General features: G+C 37.9%; 1 long non-coding RNA gene across 2 annotated transcripts in view; it reads left to right on the forward strand.

Annotated features, from left to right (window-relative positions):
- Positions 1–7,575: 7,575 nt before the first annotated feature.
- The window catches only part of LOC116551289, a 100,871-nt gene continuing 88,062 nt past the window's right edge, over positions 7,576–20,384 (forward strand). For both annotated transcript variants that reach the window (XR_004268828.1, XR_004268829.1), the window contains exon 1: positions 7,576–9,060. This is a non-coding gene — a long non-coding RNA (uncharacterized LOC116551289). The remainder of the gene's footprint in view (positions 9,061–20,384) is intronic.

Raw genomic sequence — 20,384 nt, forward strand, 5'->3', positions numbered from 1 at the left:
AGGAGGCTTAATTGACTCACAGTTTCACATGGTTGGGGAGGCCTCAAGAAACTTACAGTCATGGCAGAAGGGGAAGCAGGCACCTTCTTCACACCTCAGCAGGAGAGAGAGAAGTGATGGGAAGAGCCCCTTATAAAACCATGAGATCTCAAGAGAACCCACAATTATGAAAACAGCATGCGGGATCTGCCCCCATCATCCAGTGAGTAGGGGCGAATCCCACCACCCACCTCAACACCTGACTGTTACAATTCAAGATGACGTTTGGGTGCGAACACAAAGCCAAACTATGTAAAAAAGCAACATCTTTGCAATGAATGTATCTCCAAAAACCAGCAGAACAGAATCAGAATAAAGGTGGCAGAAAAGTTTGCAGCTTCCCTCTCAAGCCACTACCAAAACTTTATTTTCAGATAATCTTTATTTGACTTGAGTCAGAATTAACTTACTTGGAACAGCTTTTTCTCTGAAAAAAATGATTGAAGACAATCAATGGCAATTGTTTAATATCACAGCTATCTGAGGCAGGGATAACATTTGAGGCAAACAAGAGGCAGACTAAAAAACTTACAAACAAAAGCTGGGTGTAACATGCCCATGAAGGCTTTGAAATACTCTGATGTAATCCTGGGAAACCATACGGCGATGGACATGCCTACCCTAAAAAGTCACTCTCTCTCACCTCTGGCTGACCTCAAGTTAGAAATTAAAGGCTTAGGCAGTATTGCAAACTGTCCAAGTATTGAATATGTGCTCTAACACTTACACAAAGCACACAGCAAGATTGAGAGGCTTACTGGATCAAGGCATTTGAGGAAATCTCTATTTCAGCCACCACACATATCAAAAACAAAAATTTAACAAAATTAGTTTCGGAAAGTCACTAAACAAAAAAGCATCAACAACAATAACAACACAAACAACAATAATAACAAATCCTGGGGAAGAGAGGAAATTTTATTTCTAGAGTTGCCATATTATATTAATTAAATGTCCAGTTTTCAACAGAAAATTATGAGACATGCAAAGAAACAGGAAAGTGTGGGCCATACACAAGTTAAAAAAGCAATCACTAGAAGAATGATTGAGGGAGTCTAGATGTTTCATCTACTAAACAAATATTTTAAATCAGCTATTACTACTATGTTCCAAGAATAAAACCAAATGATATCTAAGGAAATAGAGGAAAATATGAGTGTGTTGTCTTACCAAATAGAGAATATCAATAGATACAACTCTGGGAAAGAAACAGAATTCTGGTGGTGAAAATTGTAAGTTACTAAAGAAATTGAATAGCAAGATTGAGCTGGTGGTAATAGGAATCAGTAAATATGAAGATAGGTCAATTGAGATTATCCAGTCTAAAGAATAGAAATAAAAAAAAAATGAATAATAAGCAGAGCTTGATAAAGAGCAGCTATAAAAAAATACCCCTACAGCTAACCCCATACTTAATGATGACAAATCAGATGATTTCTTGCTAAAATTAGGAAAAAAGGCAAAGATGCTTCTTCGTTACTCATTCAGTATTGTACTGGAAACTCTAGCTAGTGCAATAGGACAAGAGAAGGAAATAAATATGTAGTATACAGTATACAGATCAGGAAGAAAGAAACAAAAATCTCTTTGTTTGCAGATGAGATAATTGCCTATGTAGAAAATGCCAAAGAATCCGCCCCCTACCCCCCAAAAAAATCTTTGCAAAGTACATAGCTGATAAAGCATTGGTATCCAAAATATACAAGGATACCCATTAAAAAAACAAGTCAGTTAAGCTGGAAACCATCAGTCTCAGCAAACTAACACAGGAACAGAAAACCAAATACTGCATATTCTCACTCATACATGGGAGTTGAACAATGAGAACACATACACCAGAGCTTGTTGGGGGGTGGTGGGGGAGAGGAGGGAACTTAGAGGATGGATCAATAGATGCAGCAAACAACTATGGCACAAATATACCTAAGTAAAAACCTGCACGTCCTGCACATATATCGTGGAACTTAAAGTAAGATAAAATAAAATTTAAAAATGAGCAATATATTCGAACAGCTGTCTCACCAAAGAAGATATACAGATGATAAGTAAGCACATGAAAAGATGCTCAACATCATATGTCATCGGAGAATTGATAATCAACACAACAATGAGATACCATTATACACCAGTTAGAATGGCTACAATCCAACACAATGACATCACCAAATGTTGGTAAGGATGTGGAGTAGCAGGAACTCTCATTTATTGCTTGTGGTGTGCAAAATAGGCACTTTGGAAGACCATTTGCCAGTTTCATACAAAAATAAACACACTCTCACCATATGATTCATTAATTGTTCTCTTTGGGGTTTATTCAAATGGGTTGAAAAATTTTCGTGTCCTTTGTAGGGACATGGATGAACCTGGAAACCATCATTCTCAGCAAACTGACAGGAGCAGAAAATCAAACACTGCATGTTCTCACTCATAGGCGGGTGTTGAACAATGAGAACACATGGACACAGGGAGGGGAGCACTACACACTGGGGTCTGTTGGGGGGAAATGGGGGAGGGACGGGTGGGTGGGGAGATGGGGAGAGATAGCATGGGGAGAAATGCCAGATATAGGTGAAGGGGAGGAAGGCAGCAAATCACACTGCCATGTGTGTACCTATGCAACAATCTTGCTTGTTCTTCACATGTACCCCAAAACCTAAAATGCAGTAAAAAAAAGAAAATTTCTGTCCACATAATAATTTGCCCACAAATATTTATAGTGTCTTTATTCATAATTTTCAAGTCTTGACAGTACATGTATCAGTATTAGCTTGCCAATTTTAACAAATGCACTGCACTAATGAAAGATGTTCACAATAGGAGAAACTGCATGTGAATGGGGGGATTGAGGAGAAAGTGGAAACGCCTTTCCACTCAACTTTTCTGCATATCTAAAAAATCCATTGGTCTAAAAAAATGAACAAAACCTCAGAGACCTGTGAAAAATCATCAGACCAAAATGCACACAATGTGAGACCCAGAAGAGAAGAGAGAGAAAGCAGCAGAAAGAATATTTGAAAAAATAATGACCAAATTATTTACCAAAGTTTATGAAAAACATTAATCTACATAGGCAAAAAAAGATAAATTATTCCTGATTCTTCTGCAAAAGAGACATAGAAGTGGCTAATAAGCACATGCAAAAATGTTCCACATCATTATTCTTTAGGGAAATGCAAACGAAAACCACAATGGGAAACTACTTCACACTCAGTAGGATGGCTAAACTAAACGCAATAACACATTGACAAAGGCGTGAAAAAATTCAAACCCTCATACACTTCTGGTAGGATTGTAAAATGGTACAGATATTTTGGCAAACTTGTAAACATTTTGGCAGTTTCTAAAAATATTAAGCATTGAGTTAACAAATGACTCAGCAGTCTTCTAGATATTTCAAAAGATACATCCACATAAAAACTTGTACAGTCATGTTCATAGCGGCATTACTTCTAACAGCCAAAAAGTGGAAACAATTCCCTTATCCAACAACTGACATATGGATTAATAAAATGTGACATATTCATATAATCAGATACTATTCAGCAATAAAAAGAAAGTACTAATACATGATACAACATGTATGAACCTTGAAAGTAGTATGCTAAGTGAAAAACGCCAGTCGTTAAGGACTATCTATATGATTTAATTCAGAAAAAACCCAGTTTAGGCAAACCTATGGAGATAGAAAGTAGATTCATGTTTGCTGAGGGATGGGGGTTGAAGCGATATGGGGGGCATCTGCTAATGGTGACAAGGGTTGGGATAATAGCAATGTTCTAAAATTGATTTTGGTGATGGTTGCACAACTTTGTGAGTGTGCTAAAAACCGTTGATATACACTCTGAATGAGTTCATTTTATGGCATCTGAATTATATCTCATTAAAGCTGGTTTTAAAAGAAAGGATTGTCTGTGGAGTGGGGTCTCATGTAGGGGTAAAGAAGAGTGAATAAACTTCCTCTTCAAGGTCTATTTGTATCAGCCTAGTTCTTTTCTCCTCTTTCTCCTTGTTTTCCTCTTCCCTTTTCATTTCTCTTCTTCTTCCCTCTCCTCCTTCCTCTCCTCCCCTCTCCTCTTCTTCTCCTTCTACATATTTCAAACTCAAAACTACACAGCAAACCAACTTGTATAGAGCTCGATCTAAAACTTTCTCTAGTTAACCAAACTAACTCCTAATTCTTTTAAGATTAATTCGTGAGCTCCCACTTCTTATGTGTTCTATAAGCAGCCTGTAAGCAATTCTTAGTACTTATATATGATATTGTCATATACTATTAAAATAACTTACTTAGTGTTTTATCATTCTTGATAGACTTTGACTCCCCATCCCCCACCCCAGGGGCTGAACCCATGATTATATTCCTGACAGTAGGTATTCAACAAATGTCCATTTATTGGGACCAGAATCTTAGAACCTTAGTTTCTCACTTAGTGGATTCCCATTTTACCTCTAGTTATGGTCTAGTTATAAAAGTTCAACATTAAAAATTTCCCAGAACGAAGGACTTCATGAAGTCTCTATTAGACAGACTCTAACTGCTTGGAGAAGGAACTGTGCCCTCTGTCCTTGTTTTCTCCACAGGCTGTGTAACACGTGCTCCTTCAGCATTGGCTTGTTAATTTTTCCAAAGCTAATAAGAAGCATGTCAATCACTCTGGAATAATGGAAAACCCACTGGCAAGATCTTAATTATGTGTGAATGTGGATGATTCACTTATAATAGAATTTCCTTTTACAGGAAGACAAATTTATATCATGTTGATCAAGCTTTTGTAATCATGTCGTAGAGATCATATCTTTTGAACTTTCTGCTCCAGCAGTGTGACCTTGGGCAAAGCAATTGCTTCATTCCTCAGTTTCTCCACGTATATAGTGGGGATATTATCAACCTCATCAGTTTATTGAAAGGCCTAATGAACGAATACACACCGATGTGTCTGGCACATAGTAGGTGGCCAATAGTTGTTTGTTATCGTCATTGTAGTTAAAGAATGTCACCCAAGCGTTACTCTGTGTAAATACTGAGCCTAGAACTTCCTATGGAGAAATGTTAAATAATGTGGATGAGGAGCTTGTAGCACGTTGTGATCACAGAGCTCTGCACACTTTATCTCATTTGATTGTTCCAGCAACTCTTAGGAGACAGAACAAGCAGGAATTATTTATTAGTATACTCCTTTTATAGATGTGGAAACCAACCTTAGTTAACTGACCCCATAGTTCTTCAGGAACTGGGTAATTGGTTTATTTGAACTACATCCTGAAGAAAAATAAGTGCTGATAAAGATCACCTGTTTTGTCTTTATTTGGTCGAAGTTCTTATACTGAGTTTGCAACACTCTTGCCATGGTTTCAGGGGTGTGATATTTCAGTGTTCTGTATCTTCTTTTAGTTATTTATACTTTTATATACCCAGTCTTTCCCCCCTTCTTTTGCCAGTTAAAGAAAAATAAATAAATGAATAAAACAAAACTGTATGCTTCTTAGTTTCAGGAATCACTGGCTTCCAGGTATCTCTAACCACGGTACCTTTGTTAATAAGCATCATGTAGCCCCTCTGTGCTTCAATTTCCCATCTGTAAAATGGGGATAACAATACTCACCTCTGCGGGCTTCCTGAGTACTGAGTTAATACAGAGTACCGAGAACAGTGCTGTGAAGTGAGTGTTCAGACAACATTGCTGGAACCTTGAGGCCAGCACCCTCCAGAGAGGCACCTGGCTTCAGGGACTCATTCAGGCCACCCCCACTTTGCTCTCAGTCTCCTACTGGCGCTCTTCCTGTATACCAAAGAAAATTACAAACCACGCATGGCTTGAAGCAAAGGGTAAAAGAAGAAAGCGATCAAAGAGAAAACAATGCGAGGAAAAGAAACAGTGAGGTAGACATGCCTTGGTGAAGGACAGGAAGGTTAGAGGAGGACCTGAAGGGATATAGGAAAGTCACTAGAGTCACTATTGAATGGTTTGAATTTAAAACGTGTTTCCCTCCCTTATCCTTTCTCTTTAACATACTGGTTAATATAAGGACTTTTGGTAACACTTCTCATTTTGCTATAAAATTATGAGTATGCATATATGTGTATGTGAGGTCAAAATTATTCCATTTCTTAAAGGTCAATTATCCTTAGGTAAAAGGAGAAAAACACTAAACACATCCAGGGATATGCACTGCAACAAAGGCTTCAATTCACAAGAGTAAGAAAATGAAGCCTCCGGGGAAAGTTAGCATACGGAGTCCTGTTGTATCCCACTTCTCTGTATGAAACTATTTCTCATTTCTGTTATGTACCATGCCACTGTGTAGGCTCTTAAATACTTCAGATGATTACTGGTTAATATTTAGATGTCAGTGCTGCCAATAAATCCTTTCTCTTAACAGTGTCTAAAACAAATTTCTCTTTCATAGAAATATGTTATGCCTATTAGTTTAGTAAAATTTTGTGTTTCAAGGGAATGAGAACAACAAAACTTTCTGAGTTTTGTTTCTAGAAAACATTCCTATGTGCTTGAACGTTATTTAAATACTGGAAAATTTCAGCACTCTAAACTAGGCCGGCACCATTGACTCTTCAGGGTCACCATCCTGTCTTTGATGTCTTCCTCCAACTAAGTAGACCAAATGTGTTCTTACCCCTAATGAGAGGGAGACTGCATGAAGTAATTAATAGGGAGACAAAGATAATGTACAGAGATAAAGTCATCCTACAACATTTATCATCTTCGGTCTAGAGCCAGGACTCATTCAACCTGTCCCAAATAAGCAAATGTCTTTAGAGAAGAGAATGAAGTACTTAAAATGTATCCATATCTTGGAACCAAAGACAGGATTTTACTTCCAGATCACTTAATTAGAAAATGTAGCTGAGCCCAAACAACACTGGTTTAAACCAAATGGGTCCACTTTTAGGCAAATTTTCTTCCACCTCTGCCACCCTTAATATTGCAGGACCAACCCGTCTTCTTCCTGCTCCTTGGCCTACCTAACATGAAGATGACAAGGGTGAGGAGCTTTATGATGATCCACTTCCACTTAATGAAGAGTAAATGTATTTTCTCTTCCTTATAATTTCTTAATAACGTTTTCTTTTCTCTGGCTTACTGTATTGTAAGAATACAGCATAAAATACATATAGCATAAAAAATATGTGTTAATTATGTTATTGGTAAGGCTTCAGTCAACAGTATGCTATTAGTAAGTACATTTTGGTGGAATCAAACATTATATGAAGATTTTTGACTGTCCGGGGTTTGGCAGCACCCCAACCATTGTTCTGTTCAAGTGTCAACTCTACACATAGTCTAAAATTTCTCGCTTTAAACTGGTTGCATCTTAACCTAATACTTTTTTTTTTTTTTTTTTTTTTTGAGACAGAGTCTTGCTCTGTCACCAGGCACCAGGTGGGAGTGCAGTGGTACAATCTTGGCTCACTGCAACCTCCGCCTCCCTGGCTCAAACAATTCTCCTGCCTCAGCCTCCCGAGTAGCTGGGACTACAGGTGCGCACCACCACGCCCAACCAATTTTTGTATTTTTTTTAGTAGAGACGGGGTTTCACCATGTTGGCCAGGATGGTCTCAATCTCTTGACCTCGTGATCTGCCTGCCTCGGACTTCCAAAGATACTTTTCTTTAACTACATTAGATACATGGTAACCCTCAGAAGTTATTCTTTATTCTCTTTATAATTATAAAAATTGTACTGTGTCTATTAATGAAAAATTAAGTTCATACAACTTGATACAAGTTTGTCGTATTCATGTGTGTGATGTATTTATAATTAAACATCACAGATAACTGCAAGCTCTGTATTTTAATTAATAAAATGTTAAAATTCCCAAAGTAACCTGAGATTGATAGCAGCCGCAATTCAGTACTTGCTGTTTTCCAGTTGCTTGGACATATCCACACTGTGAACATACCCCCCAAAAAGGCGGAAGCTTTTTGTGTACCTATGGTATGCTTGTTAGTGAAAACAATGCAAGAACATGGGGTTTGGTAGCACATTGAATGGAAATCTTCACAGTTTGACAGGAAAGGCCCGATGAGTGAACTCCATGTTGTTTTGTCTATCAATCTGAAGAAGTGATAGAAGTGCCATCCCAAAATATGCGAGATTGGTATATTGATTATTTTGAGTTGAATACGCTGAAGAAATTGTAGTTTCAGCAAGGGCTAGCTGGCCTTCTCTTGCATCATGTGGCAAGCCGTGAGCATATCCCTGGGAGGGGTACTCTCCTCCTCCCCATACAAGGGTGAGGAAATAGCCTGATCACAAGAGACAGGGAATGAAGGGCTGCAATGGACCTTAATAAATGTACTTTCTGAAGTAATCCTTATTTCTCACTAGTTTTACAACCTCCCCCCACAAATATCTTCTATTTCCCTAGAAATACACTGCCCCAGTCCGATTTTCTTTATCCTGTAGTTTTTTTCTCAAATTCACCGTTCTTTGCCTAAAAAGTATGAAAGCAAATTGTTTGGACCGCTCCTTCAGTCTTGTTTCTCATGTGAAAATCTCCACATACATGGAAAACTGATAAAATGTGTATGCTTTTTTCTTGTTAATCTGCCTCATGTCAATTTGGTTTCTAGATTCAGTTGAAGAGCTCACTGACAGCTGAAGGGGTTTGGAGTTGATCTCAAGCTCGCCTGCAGATCAGCTGCAAGTTCTAACTCTAAGAGGAGAAGGTGTTTTCCCATTAAAAGAACTGGGTATATATTTAGGAATGACGTACATAAGTAAAAACTGGTTAAAGTACCATTTTCATGTAAAGCATGCACTTTAATACCAATCCAAAGATTATAAATTCAAGGTTTTAGTATCTGCAGTAAAATAGTCAGTGGTATCTGAGATCAAGAGAGTGGGTAAGAAGCAGAGAAGGAACGTATCACGGAATAGAATGTAGGCGGGATGAGTTTTCTGCTTCTCGATTGCGATTGCGTCGTCTCGTTGGTAGTTAAGGTTTTCCTATTCTGGCTGTAGTATCTGCAGAGGTTGCAGCACACGGGTTCCTGCTCTGGTAAGTTGTGATCCTCTGTATTCGCCTGTCGGTCTCTCCTGTTTTCGGGGCAGCAGTTTTCCCTGTGACTTCACTTTTCTTACGGATCTAAGATGTGTTGCTTTTTCAGTTTATTCAGTGTTTTCTTTGTTGTTGGGACAGAATGCTGACTTCCAAGCTTCTTACCTGCTAGACTGAATATCACCTTCATTCTTAGAGGAAAGGTGATTTTGAGCCTACCTTTGAGCTACGAGTTCATTGCTCCATGTTAGCCAGAGAAAGTTTAGTTTGGCTGGTAGTCACATTTGCGAAGAATCTGGAAGATGTGTGCCTGGGTGCAAGGCGGCTTGCATAGAAGTCTCCCTCCTGCCCTCCAGGGATGAAGGGTGCCCTACACCCTCCCAAGCTGTGGCTAGAATCTCTTTGGTATTGCAGAGAGGTAGAAAAGAGAAGTGGGACCGAAACAGAAAAGATGTTTCTAGATGTTTGGGGCATGTACTTAAAGCATCCCAGAGACAAAAAAATCGAGAAAGGTATGTTTGAAAAGGATTATTAGTAAATGTTTGCTCCCTGGAAACAGATTATGTTTCTACATCCTTCAAAAAATTACAGGATACAGTACAGGGGCACAAAGTAAAGTCTGAGGTTGTTTCCAAATGTGAATATACTTGAGATTTATTTTCTCCTAATGTTTTCCTTGTGAAATCAACTCTTAGAAGAAGAAAATTCCCCTAAAGACCCTGTATCCCACTGAATTAAACTGTAAAAAAAAAATTATTTCAGGTGCATTTCTCCAATTTAGTTCCCTCCAGTTCACAGGAAATCTTGTTAAAATTTCCAGCAGAGGAGAATATTGTGAACTTGGCCCGAATCCTGCAACTTGGGGTGGAGCCCGGAAACAGCTGCTCGGGTCGTTGTTCCCCTCCCTGCTGCTTTTCCCTCATTCACAGTCCTGGGGTTGTGCTAAATGCCGCCCGTAGAACAAAATTATCTCAGTGCTGGTTGCCAACCAAAGAAAGGCAGTGAGCTGATTAAACAAAGCAGAAGATGCCCGCCTTCCTTCCTAGAGGTGTTAAATCACTAGCTTTTTTTTTTTTTTTTAAGAAATAACAAATAGCAGGGGGCATACAGCAGTTGGTGAGTAGAAACCACACATTCCATCTTGAAATCTTTGCTGTTTTTGCAGGGATGCCCAGGACAGTGGGGGCACCTTCCTTAGGGCCTGGCCTGGGCTCCGGCCGCTCATCACTCTCCAGTTTCTGATTCCCATCTAACTGAACCTACCTGTCCCCCTTGATCACTCTCTGCCATCCCCATTATAAATATATTTCCCTCTTCTTCTCAGTTAAATATGGTCCAAATTGAACTTGTCATTTTTACCCTTCAAGTCCTATTTTATAACAAAAATTTCTACTGGTAATCCGGCCTTCCCTGGGGCTGCCCAGCTGCCGTTGGGGTGATTAGGGTGTTTCCTGCAGCTGAAGTCTCTTGTAATTAGCAAGCCCCTCAGGCAGTCTGGACTCTGAATTTAGCTGCCATCTGGTATCATCTGTAAATGACAATAGCACTGTATCTTCCCCTTTGCCTTAGCCCTGCCTGCACTTCGCACTCCCACTCCAAGCAACCCTTGAAAAGATTTCACTGCCTAGCTTCCCTGTCTGCTCTTAAGTATCAAGATACCTTGGGCTCTGGTTAATTTGGAAAGTTCTAAACAAGGTCAAGGCAAATGAGAGCCAAAAGTTTCCAGAACCATCAAGAGGATATAGCAAAAGACCACAGTGGGCCAAGTAGCCTCTCCTAGCCCTCTGTACCAATGTTTCTCAAAATACAGCTTCTAGAATAGTGGTATTGGAATTATCTAGGAACTTGACAAAAATGCAAATTCTCAGGCCCCAGCCCAGATCAATAGTCAGAAACTCTGGGGAGGGGCCAGCAATCTGCATTTTAACAAACCCTCCAGATCCTTCTAATAGAAGCTACAGTTTACCAGCTGCAGCCCTTGGCTTCTCACTGGTGCACTATTGACATTTTGGGAAGGCAATTCTTTGTTGTGGGTGCCGTCCTGTGTATTGTAGGATGTTTAACAGCATCCCTGGACTCTACCCACTAGATTGTAGAAGAACCCCTTCAGTGGTGACCATCCAAAATGTCTCCAGACACTGCCAAGTGTTCCCTGGCTAAGTCACCCCCATTTGAGAAACAGCGGTTCGCTATAGGTTCTATGTCTAATTGCTTAGTGCTATTTGACCAATGATTGCTGCTGTTAAGAAGTCTGTATACAGCACAGTGCTGTGTATGCAGTGCTTTTCAAGCTTTAATGTGCCTACAAGTCACCTGGGGATCTTGTTAAAAACCTGTTCTGATTCAGGAAACCTGAATTGGATTTTAAGACAGTGCATTTTTAACAAGCTAAAAGTCATGCCCATATTGCTGCTCTGCAGACTGCACTTTGATTAACAAGGTCCTACAGGATCCCGAAAGATTTATTGGATGAAGGATGAATGAATAATTAAAAGCCAAGGATTCCTTTTGTGGAATGCGTAGGAATTTTTCCCTTTGTCATTAAACTCCTCATCTCCAAAATTTTTCTTTCCTTAGTCCTATGTTTACATATTAAGAAAGATCAACTTTATTATAGCTAAGATAGCTTTCTATACAAACAGTACCAAGGATCTTTGCATATGAATCATACTATATTTAGAGATACAGGAGAATAAACACCCCAAATTCATTGACTAGCCAGTGAAAGATAGGATGGCCTATCACCATCCTGCTTCACTCAACTAATATCTTTTCAATACTTTCTCTGTGCAGAGCATGCTACTCAATTGCTCATTAAAAAAACAGATGTATGCAACTTGCATTAAATGAATACCTATAAGCTGTATGCTTTCACCATATGTATTTTCAAAATGATGTAAAAGTCATGTTTCCTGGGAGAGGCAAACGCCTTTTGGCCAAAAATACACATAAGAGAGAGAATTAGCCAGCAGGGCTAAGTGTTTTCATTGTCATCTCAGTTACTGAGAGACTGGTTTCAAATGATCTTCTATCACCATAGGAGAATGATAGCATTTGCAACTGCTAAAGTGGCAGGGTAATTTCCTTCTAGAGCTAATGAATACCTGGTGCTTTCTTTGTTTCTCAGTCCATTGACAGATATGGCTCTGAGATACAAAGATGTCTTAAAACCTTGGGGATTGAGAGCTGGCCTTTTTTTTTTTTTTTTTTTTTTTTTAAAGAAGTTCAAGAGCTTTATTTTTGCCCTAAAATTGGAAAAACAGACCAGCACACAATCAAATATTTCTATATACAAAATGACATTGTGTGATAGATAATAGGGAAAATATTAAATTTGACATGGTATTTTGCTTAAGACAGAACAATGTGGGATGCCTCAATTTCAAAAAGACACGAATGAGCTCCATGGGCTCATTTTCATTGCAGAATCCCATCATGTCACTGCCCTTCAATTTAAATTGTGCTTGTGTTGCCAATAAATCACTGGTCATAGATGAATACATTATAGTTAAAGTACACTCAGAGCACACATGCATTTTCATTTTACAATGTGTGTCAGAGACTTACTGTTTGGCAAGCCTGTTTCCTCTCCCTCCTTGGCACAAAGCTAGATAATAGTTCCTAGTCTTGCAGTTAGGTATGACCATGTAACCGATTTCTGAGCATTGTTGGTAAAACAGACAGGTTCTACCTTCACAGGTGGCCCATGAAATCTTCCCATGCATAATCCTCCATGCTCATATGGCTTCTGCTGGCTCGATGCAGATAAGCACAGTGACCTTGGAAGCCATGGTTTGAAGATGGAGAAGCCAGCATATGAAAAATTGAATTGAAATTCCTGGTCCCTGTTTAAAGGGAGGTGTCTGCTCACTAATCAGGAACGCTTGCTTTGGTCTTTACATGAGTGAGAAACAACATTTTCTCCTGCATGAACCAATGTACATTTTAAAAAAAATTCATTTGTTTCAACTGTTAGCATTACCCTAATTAATATACAATAATATATTTTATATTTCTCATATATAATTGGTTACCCCAGCCGAGATTCCCTTTTTCTATTCTAGATTCTGCTACCACATGTTGAATTTGGTTCTTCTTCCTCCTTCATCGCAGGTTCTAAATCATCATCACCTTCCTATACGTCCTCATCATTGCTCTGTACTTACCGACGCTACCTACTTTTAGGCACCTGTCTTTAATTATCATCTTATTTTAGAGCTCATTGGTGGCAGATGTGTGATGCAGTCAGAAAAAGGAAAAAGGCAATAAAAAACATTACCTCATTACTCCTGTTCCTGTTCTGTTAATATTTCCTTCTCCTCATCCTCTATCTCTTACCCTTTATCCTCCTTTGATTCTTTCCTATTTGTCATTATTTCCTAGATTTCTATTCTTGTTTCTCCCTATGTTGAGCCTCATTTCTCTGCTTTTGACTGCATAGTCTTAGCTCTCTCTGCACCGCTAGCTTCTGGTGGTAGTATGGTCCCTCCATCGTGGGGCATCTCCTCATCTGGATATATAATTTTAGATGTAATAGAGGGTACAAATGTGGGAAGATTGCATAGAATGAGTAGAAAAAGTCCCAAGGCACTTCAGTGAGGGCAGTTTCGCAAATGGAAGCCAACACATTGTTTTAAGAAGAGGGGAACAATCATGTTGAATGTAGCTGAGATGTCAACTGTGATAGGAAAACATCCCTTATGCTTGGCAATTCTGAGCAGCATTCAGATGAAACCATCAGGAAGGAAGTTAGACTAGAAAGGAGTGACAGTACTAGTGGGAGAACTGGATACACATATGGACAACTATTTTGAAAATTCTGTGAAGTGTAAAAAACTAGAGAATGAAGAAAATGGAGCAGAGAATAAATAACTTTTGATGGAGAAAGTGGGGTAATGAGGAAAAGGGTCAAGGAAGACACGAATAGGCAGAGTTATGGATCCATGTTGGGGTGATGAATAGCTACAGGGTATGAAGATGATCCTTAATAAATGGGTAAGGTGAGGAGACACAGGGGAAGAGAAAGCTGAGAGGAAAAAGAGTAATTATGTCTATGGATGAGCCTGATGGCATTTTGTTTTTCTCCAAGAAAGACATATTCTCATAAACAAAAAATTATTATGCATGATAAGAAATGGAGGAAGATGAGAATTGTAACCAACACTTAAATTTACATATATTTATTTGTGCAGTAGAGAGAATTACTGATAAAAACATATCAAAATGGAGCTGAAATACTAAAAACATGAGATGGTCTCCCAACTTGACCAGAATTCATGTTAAGAGAAAAAAATATGATTCATTTGTTCTTTGTATAACTTAGCATCCCATTTCTAGTACCACAACTGGATACTCTCTTCTGCTCTTACTTGTTTAAAAATTATAGCACTTGGATATGATCAGCACTTTAAAGCCCAGGGATGCTATATAACTGTAGCTCATCTGCACAAAGATGGAGATCACAAAATATCCAAGAAGATTATTGACCTTCATTCTAATGAGCAGGCTGTGTGATATGCATCACTTTGATTTCCTTTTCTAATATAAAGAATCACCAGAAAATACAGTTATAAATTTATCTCCATCCACTCGGATTCTAACAGAGAACAATGAGAAAGTAACGAGACAACAGGGAACTGATTAATAGTAACAGTGTACTTATGATGAAAGTAGGATATTTCTTTAAGTTACACTTTTTATTCTACTGTACAGTCAACTGTCACTAAATAAGTGAAGCAGAGTTCCACAACTCAATTTGCTTCGATTTATTTCAATTCAATTCAATTCAGCTCTATTCAGCTCAATTCAAGAAACATATTTATTTAGGAAGCCAAAAGACATACCAAATCTTAGGCTTTGAAAATAACTTCTTCTCCCCAGTACAAAATATGTAGATGAGTATATCGGCATAGTAAGAAAACATATTATATTTGAATTTGGAAAATTTGGCAAGAGGCAAGAGGTTTTACTGCAAGAATGGCACCAGTTAAAAAAAAAGTATGAGCCAAATTTATACTTGGGGATGTTTTCTATTGTTACTATTGTTAAGCAACTTCATAAGTATGAAACTCCAGAATATTTTTCTTGAAATTATACAAACTGAAATGGTATTCTGAAATCTGTATTTTGTTCAGTTGTTATATAAAAACACTGGGTGTTAAGGACAGAGGACGTTTCTGAGACAGACAGGGTGGTATCTCGGAGAGAGACTGGGGGAAGGAAAGAGTTGGCCAGTGAGAAACTTCTTGTGGTAGGTGTTCTAGTTTGCAAGGGCCGCCATAGCAAAGATCTCAAACTGGGTGGCTTAAATAGAAATGTATTGCCTCACAGTTCTGGAGGTTCGAGGTCTAAAACTGTAGTGTCAGTAGGGCTGTGTGCTCTCTCTCTCCCTGGAAACTGCAGGGGAGAATCCTCCCTTGCTGCTTTCTAGCTTCTGGTGGTGGCCATCAATCTTTGGCGTCCCTTGGCTTGTAGCAGCGTCTGGCCAATCTCTGTCTCTGTTGTCACGTGGCATGCTCCTTATGTATCTGCATCTTCTCATGGTGTTTTCTTCTTCTTGTGAGGAAGTGCCAGCCATACTGGAGTAGGGCTCACCCTCATGACCTTACCCTAACTTGATTCCATCTACAAAGACCCTATTTTCAAATAAGGTTCCGGGAATTAGGATTTAGACATATATTTTGTGGGGACACAATTTAACCCATCACAGGAGGTATGACTTGAATACTTTTATGTGGAGAGTGACTTCTAATATTCTGTATTAGGCTCTCTCTGCAGAGCTCTTCTGTGTCTAATGTTACCAGATCTTTAGTGTTACTCCCAAATCTTCAAAAAACTTCTGCCCCCTCCTGATGTGAGCAGCAGTTTTACAAAATCAAGGTAAAGAAACTTTGTTCCATGCCTTCACCAGTGTGAGGCAGAGAAAAAAAAAACAGATTTGAGTACTGAAAATATAGAATGACACAGAAAATAAACTAAATTTCTGTAACAAAGAAAACCCAAATACAGTGGCTTTAATAAAACAAAAGTTCAATTTTCTCTGATCTTACAGTCTATAGGTTGGTTGCCAGTTCAGGTAAGGCAGGCAATTCTGCACAAGGCCACAGGGGACCCAAGTTAGCAAGCATTTCTGGGTCCAAGTTAACTATTTCCTTGTCACCATTTTCTAGCGAGCAAGAAGTAAGAAAAAGAACAGAAAGGCAAACTGCTTTCTTTTTGAAGGCCATGATTTAGAAGTTCGAAGCATCGTTTGCTCTCAACCGTCACTGGCCAGAAATTGATCAGATTGGTAGGGCCTGGCTGCAAAAAAGTCTGAAAAACATAATCTGGATATAACCAATGGTGTACCTGGCTGAAACCTGGTAGGAGGGGGATTCTGGTTTAATAATAAGAGAGGAAATGGAAACCAGGGAACAATGAGCAATATCTGTAACAATAATGCGAGACTCAGAGTTCACTGAAAATAAGAAATGCTTGTTAGAATTAATTAGATTAAACCCTCAGGAATTCTCGGGTACTTCAGGACTTCCAACAGACAGCATGGCAGTTGAAAATGTCTGAGAGTTGTTGGAAGTGTGGTGTTTACCAAAACAAGGGGCCTAACTAATAATATTAATAGTTTTTATTTTCAAAGTATGAGGTGACCACAGTTGATAACTAGGCTTTATGTAACAGAAGAGAGAAGCTCTGTTGGAATCTTCGTATTTGAAAAGTAAAAATGAGGGAACTATAGTAAACTATATTAAAGTAGTGTTGCAGTTGTGGTTTTAAAGATGGGAAAGGAGGATTGAGAGTTGATTTGTAATCAGTTGTCACATATTTATTATAAGAGAAGCAACTGGACAGTTTTAGAGGAAATTGTGGAAAACACAAGGGGCAAAAAACCAACAATAACAGACGTAATTGCATTCATTTTGAGATTTAACAAGGCATTCATATTAAAGTTATAAAGTTACATATAATAAAGTTAACAAAATTCTGGTAGCAAGTCCCAGTACATTTGATTCTATACAAATAATCTAATATTTGCTTAAAAATGTTTACCAACTACTGCTGGCATGATACTTAACGGCAAAACATCCAAAGCTTTTCCCTCAGCTTAAGAACAGCCAAAGATAATCACTATTATATTGTATTGAAGGTTCTACCCAGTGTAATAAGGCAAGCAAACAAACTTGTCTCCCCTAAATTATTTCTCAAAATAATTGAGAAATAGGACTGTAAGGCTGTCTTTTTTTCCTGACAGACAACAAAATTATACATGTGGAAAATCCAAAAAAATTCACAGTAAACTATTAGAACTCAGCAAAATTGCTGAACTAAAAGTCAATATAAGAAATAAATTTTATTTTTGTATGACATAACAAATAATAAATTAAAAAAATTTTAAATACCATTTACAATGGCATCAAAGAAATCAAGTATCTGGCAATGAATCTAAGAAAGATATTTAAGACTTATGCATTGAAAATAATATTATTAGCATTAAGGAGAAATAAAGTAAGCAAATGTATCTTGTTTATGGATTGGAAGACTCAAAAATTATTTAGATGTTAATCCTATACAAATTATTCTTTAGATTCATCACAATCTCTATTAAATCCTCAGCAAGTTGTTTGTGGAAAATCACAATCCTTAAACATTTATATGGAAATGTAAAGGCAAAAGTTTTAGCTAAATCAGTCTTTTCAAAAATCAAAGCAAGATGACATACCCTGCCAGATATTACGACCTATCAAAAGCTATTCTAAATAGTTGTTATTGGCTCAATGATAGGCAGCTAAACCTATTATAGTCCATACTATTGTTTATTTTGGGTTCAAAATCAGGCAAAACTAATCTGTAATGTAGGAAGTCAAGATAGTGTTTACTGTGGTTGAGGTGGAGAAGTTACTGGAAGGATGAGAAAAAAAACTTCTGGGTGTTCTGTTTCTTGATCTGATAGGTGGTTACCTGGATGTATTTAATTTGTTAGAATTCAGAACACTGTGCAAATGCAATTTGTGTACATTTCTACATAGAGATTGTACTTTAATACAATTAAAAACATCAATTCTATCTTATGGTTACATGCCAGACAAAATAATTAGAAGGCCCAGTTTAAACTCTTAAGGAATTTCATAAATCCAAATAAGAAAAATGAAATTCATGCCATGGTATGATTTGAATGCCAAAGAAGCAATAATTATAATGAAAATAATATGCCAGAACTTAAATGAGGAGGCAAATTTAAGGAAAAATAAATGGGATTAAAATAATTTCTAGGATAAGCCTTTTCTTTTCTTTTGTTTTGTTTTGGATACAGTGTTTGGAAAAGACGTGCAATGTTATATTTTAAAATAACGTGTATCTTTTAATTTCAAAAAGTGGCAAATATTACAAAATAAAATTTGTGTGAGAATTCTAAGGAGGTAAAACAAGTTGCAGAAAATCTTGAAGCAGATTTAACTAACAAACAATAAAAAAAAGTTAAAAGAATATTTGCCTAGCAAGTGACGGGTTCATGAAGGTGAAAAAAAGTCCCTGACTCCATGACATTTCTATTAATCTCGTATGCGTGGGTGACATCTGTCCCTTCTTAACAACTTTTTCCCGTCTACTATAGTTGGCCCTCTGTATCTGTGGGTTCTGCATGCATGGATTCAACCAACTGCAGATAAAAATATTTGAAAAATATAACACAACAATAAATAATACAAATAAAAACAACATAGCATGACAACTGTTTACATGTATTAGGTATTGTGAGTAATCTAGAGATGATTTAAAAAATCTGAAAGGATGTACACAGGTTGTATGCAAATACGATACCATTTTATATAAGGGGCTTGTGCATCCTTGGATTTTGGTATCCTGTGGGCTGAGGGTAAGTGGTCTTGGAATCAATCTCCCATGCATACCAAGGGAAAATGGCACCTTTCTACCCTTTTTTTTTCTTAGTCTGAGTAAACCTATCTAGGTGGAGTTGAAATGAGGATTTTGTAACCCGAATACTGATTAATTATTATAATTTCCATGGGTTCAACAGAAATGAACTCAAAATGCAAAAAGCATCATCCCTTTCAACAACGAATTCTAGCACTTCTGAGTGACCTGACATTTTAACTACATGGTAAAATTAGGGATACAAAATGTAGACACCAACCATAGCTTGCATGATATACTCTGACTTCAAGGCAGTTATTTGCAACTCATGATCTCTTGTAGAAGATTAGAAGAAAAAACTGTTTTTCTACTCATTGCACTTCTGACATCAGATATGTGGGTTTTCCAAATTAAGCAATTCTCCAGTTCCCTGTGGACACTAAGAGGGTATCCTATAATTTAATTCAATTCCGATACCAATTGCCTGGAATTAGTGCAGACCCCTGAGATTTAGGAATCAGGCCCACAAGACTGTTCCCCCAGTTCAGATATCAGTCCCAGTTAGTGGATCCCCGTGTTATCCACATTTCTATCTTACTTGTCTACAAATCAGGGGTTCCTACAAGCCCCTCCTTATATTCAATAATTTGCTATAAAGGGTCACAGAATTCAGAAAAACATTTTACTTATGTTTACTAGTTTATTTTAAGAAATATAAGGGATACAAATGAACAGTCAGATAAAGAGATAAATAGGGCAAAGTAGAAGGAAGGCGTATAGAATTTCCCTATCCAATCTAGGTGTTACCCCCTCTCGGCGTCTCAACGTGCTTGTCAACCTGGAAGCTTTCTGAGTTCCACGGTCTAGAGTTTTTAATAAGGTTTCATTATGTGGGCATGATTGATTACATCATTGGCCATTGATTAATGACTCCATCTCTAGCCCTGTTTCCCTCTTCATTGGTTGGGTTGCATTGAAAGTTCTAACCCTGCAATCATGCTTTGGTTTCTGTAGTGACTAGCTGCCATCCTGAAGCCATCTAGGGATGCTATCTAGTCATCTCAATAGCATACAAAAGACTTTCATCACTTTGGAGATTCCTAAGGTTTCAGAAGCTCCTGTGTCTGGAGTCAAGGTCAATGACCAAATATTAAAACAAAAGATGCTCCTAGCACGCCATCACTCAGGAAATTACAAGGATTTTAGGAGCTCTATATCAGGAACTGAGGGAAGAGACCAAATACATATTTCCTATTATGTCATAAAGATCTGTTTCTCAAAACAGAAGTTGAGTCTCTTCTGTGGAGCATCTAAAGGTTGGAAAATCTCTTCTTATCCTATCCCTGTAAAAAATCGCCTTTGTGGGATCTGAGGCAATAATGTTCCTCTTAGCAGGTCTCATTCAGGTCACCTGAGAGATTCTAACGTGTTGAGAGGATTCATAAAATAGTTTTCAGAAG

Source organism: Sapajus apella, unplaced genomic scaffold, assembly GCF_009761245.1.
Source record: "Sapajus apella isolate SASKATOON/1434 unplaced genomic scaffold, GSC_monkey_1.0 scaffold9, whole genome shotgun sequence".
Lineage (NCBI taxonomy): Eukaryota > Metazoa > Chordata > Mammalia > Primates > Cebidae > Sapajus > Sapajus apella.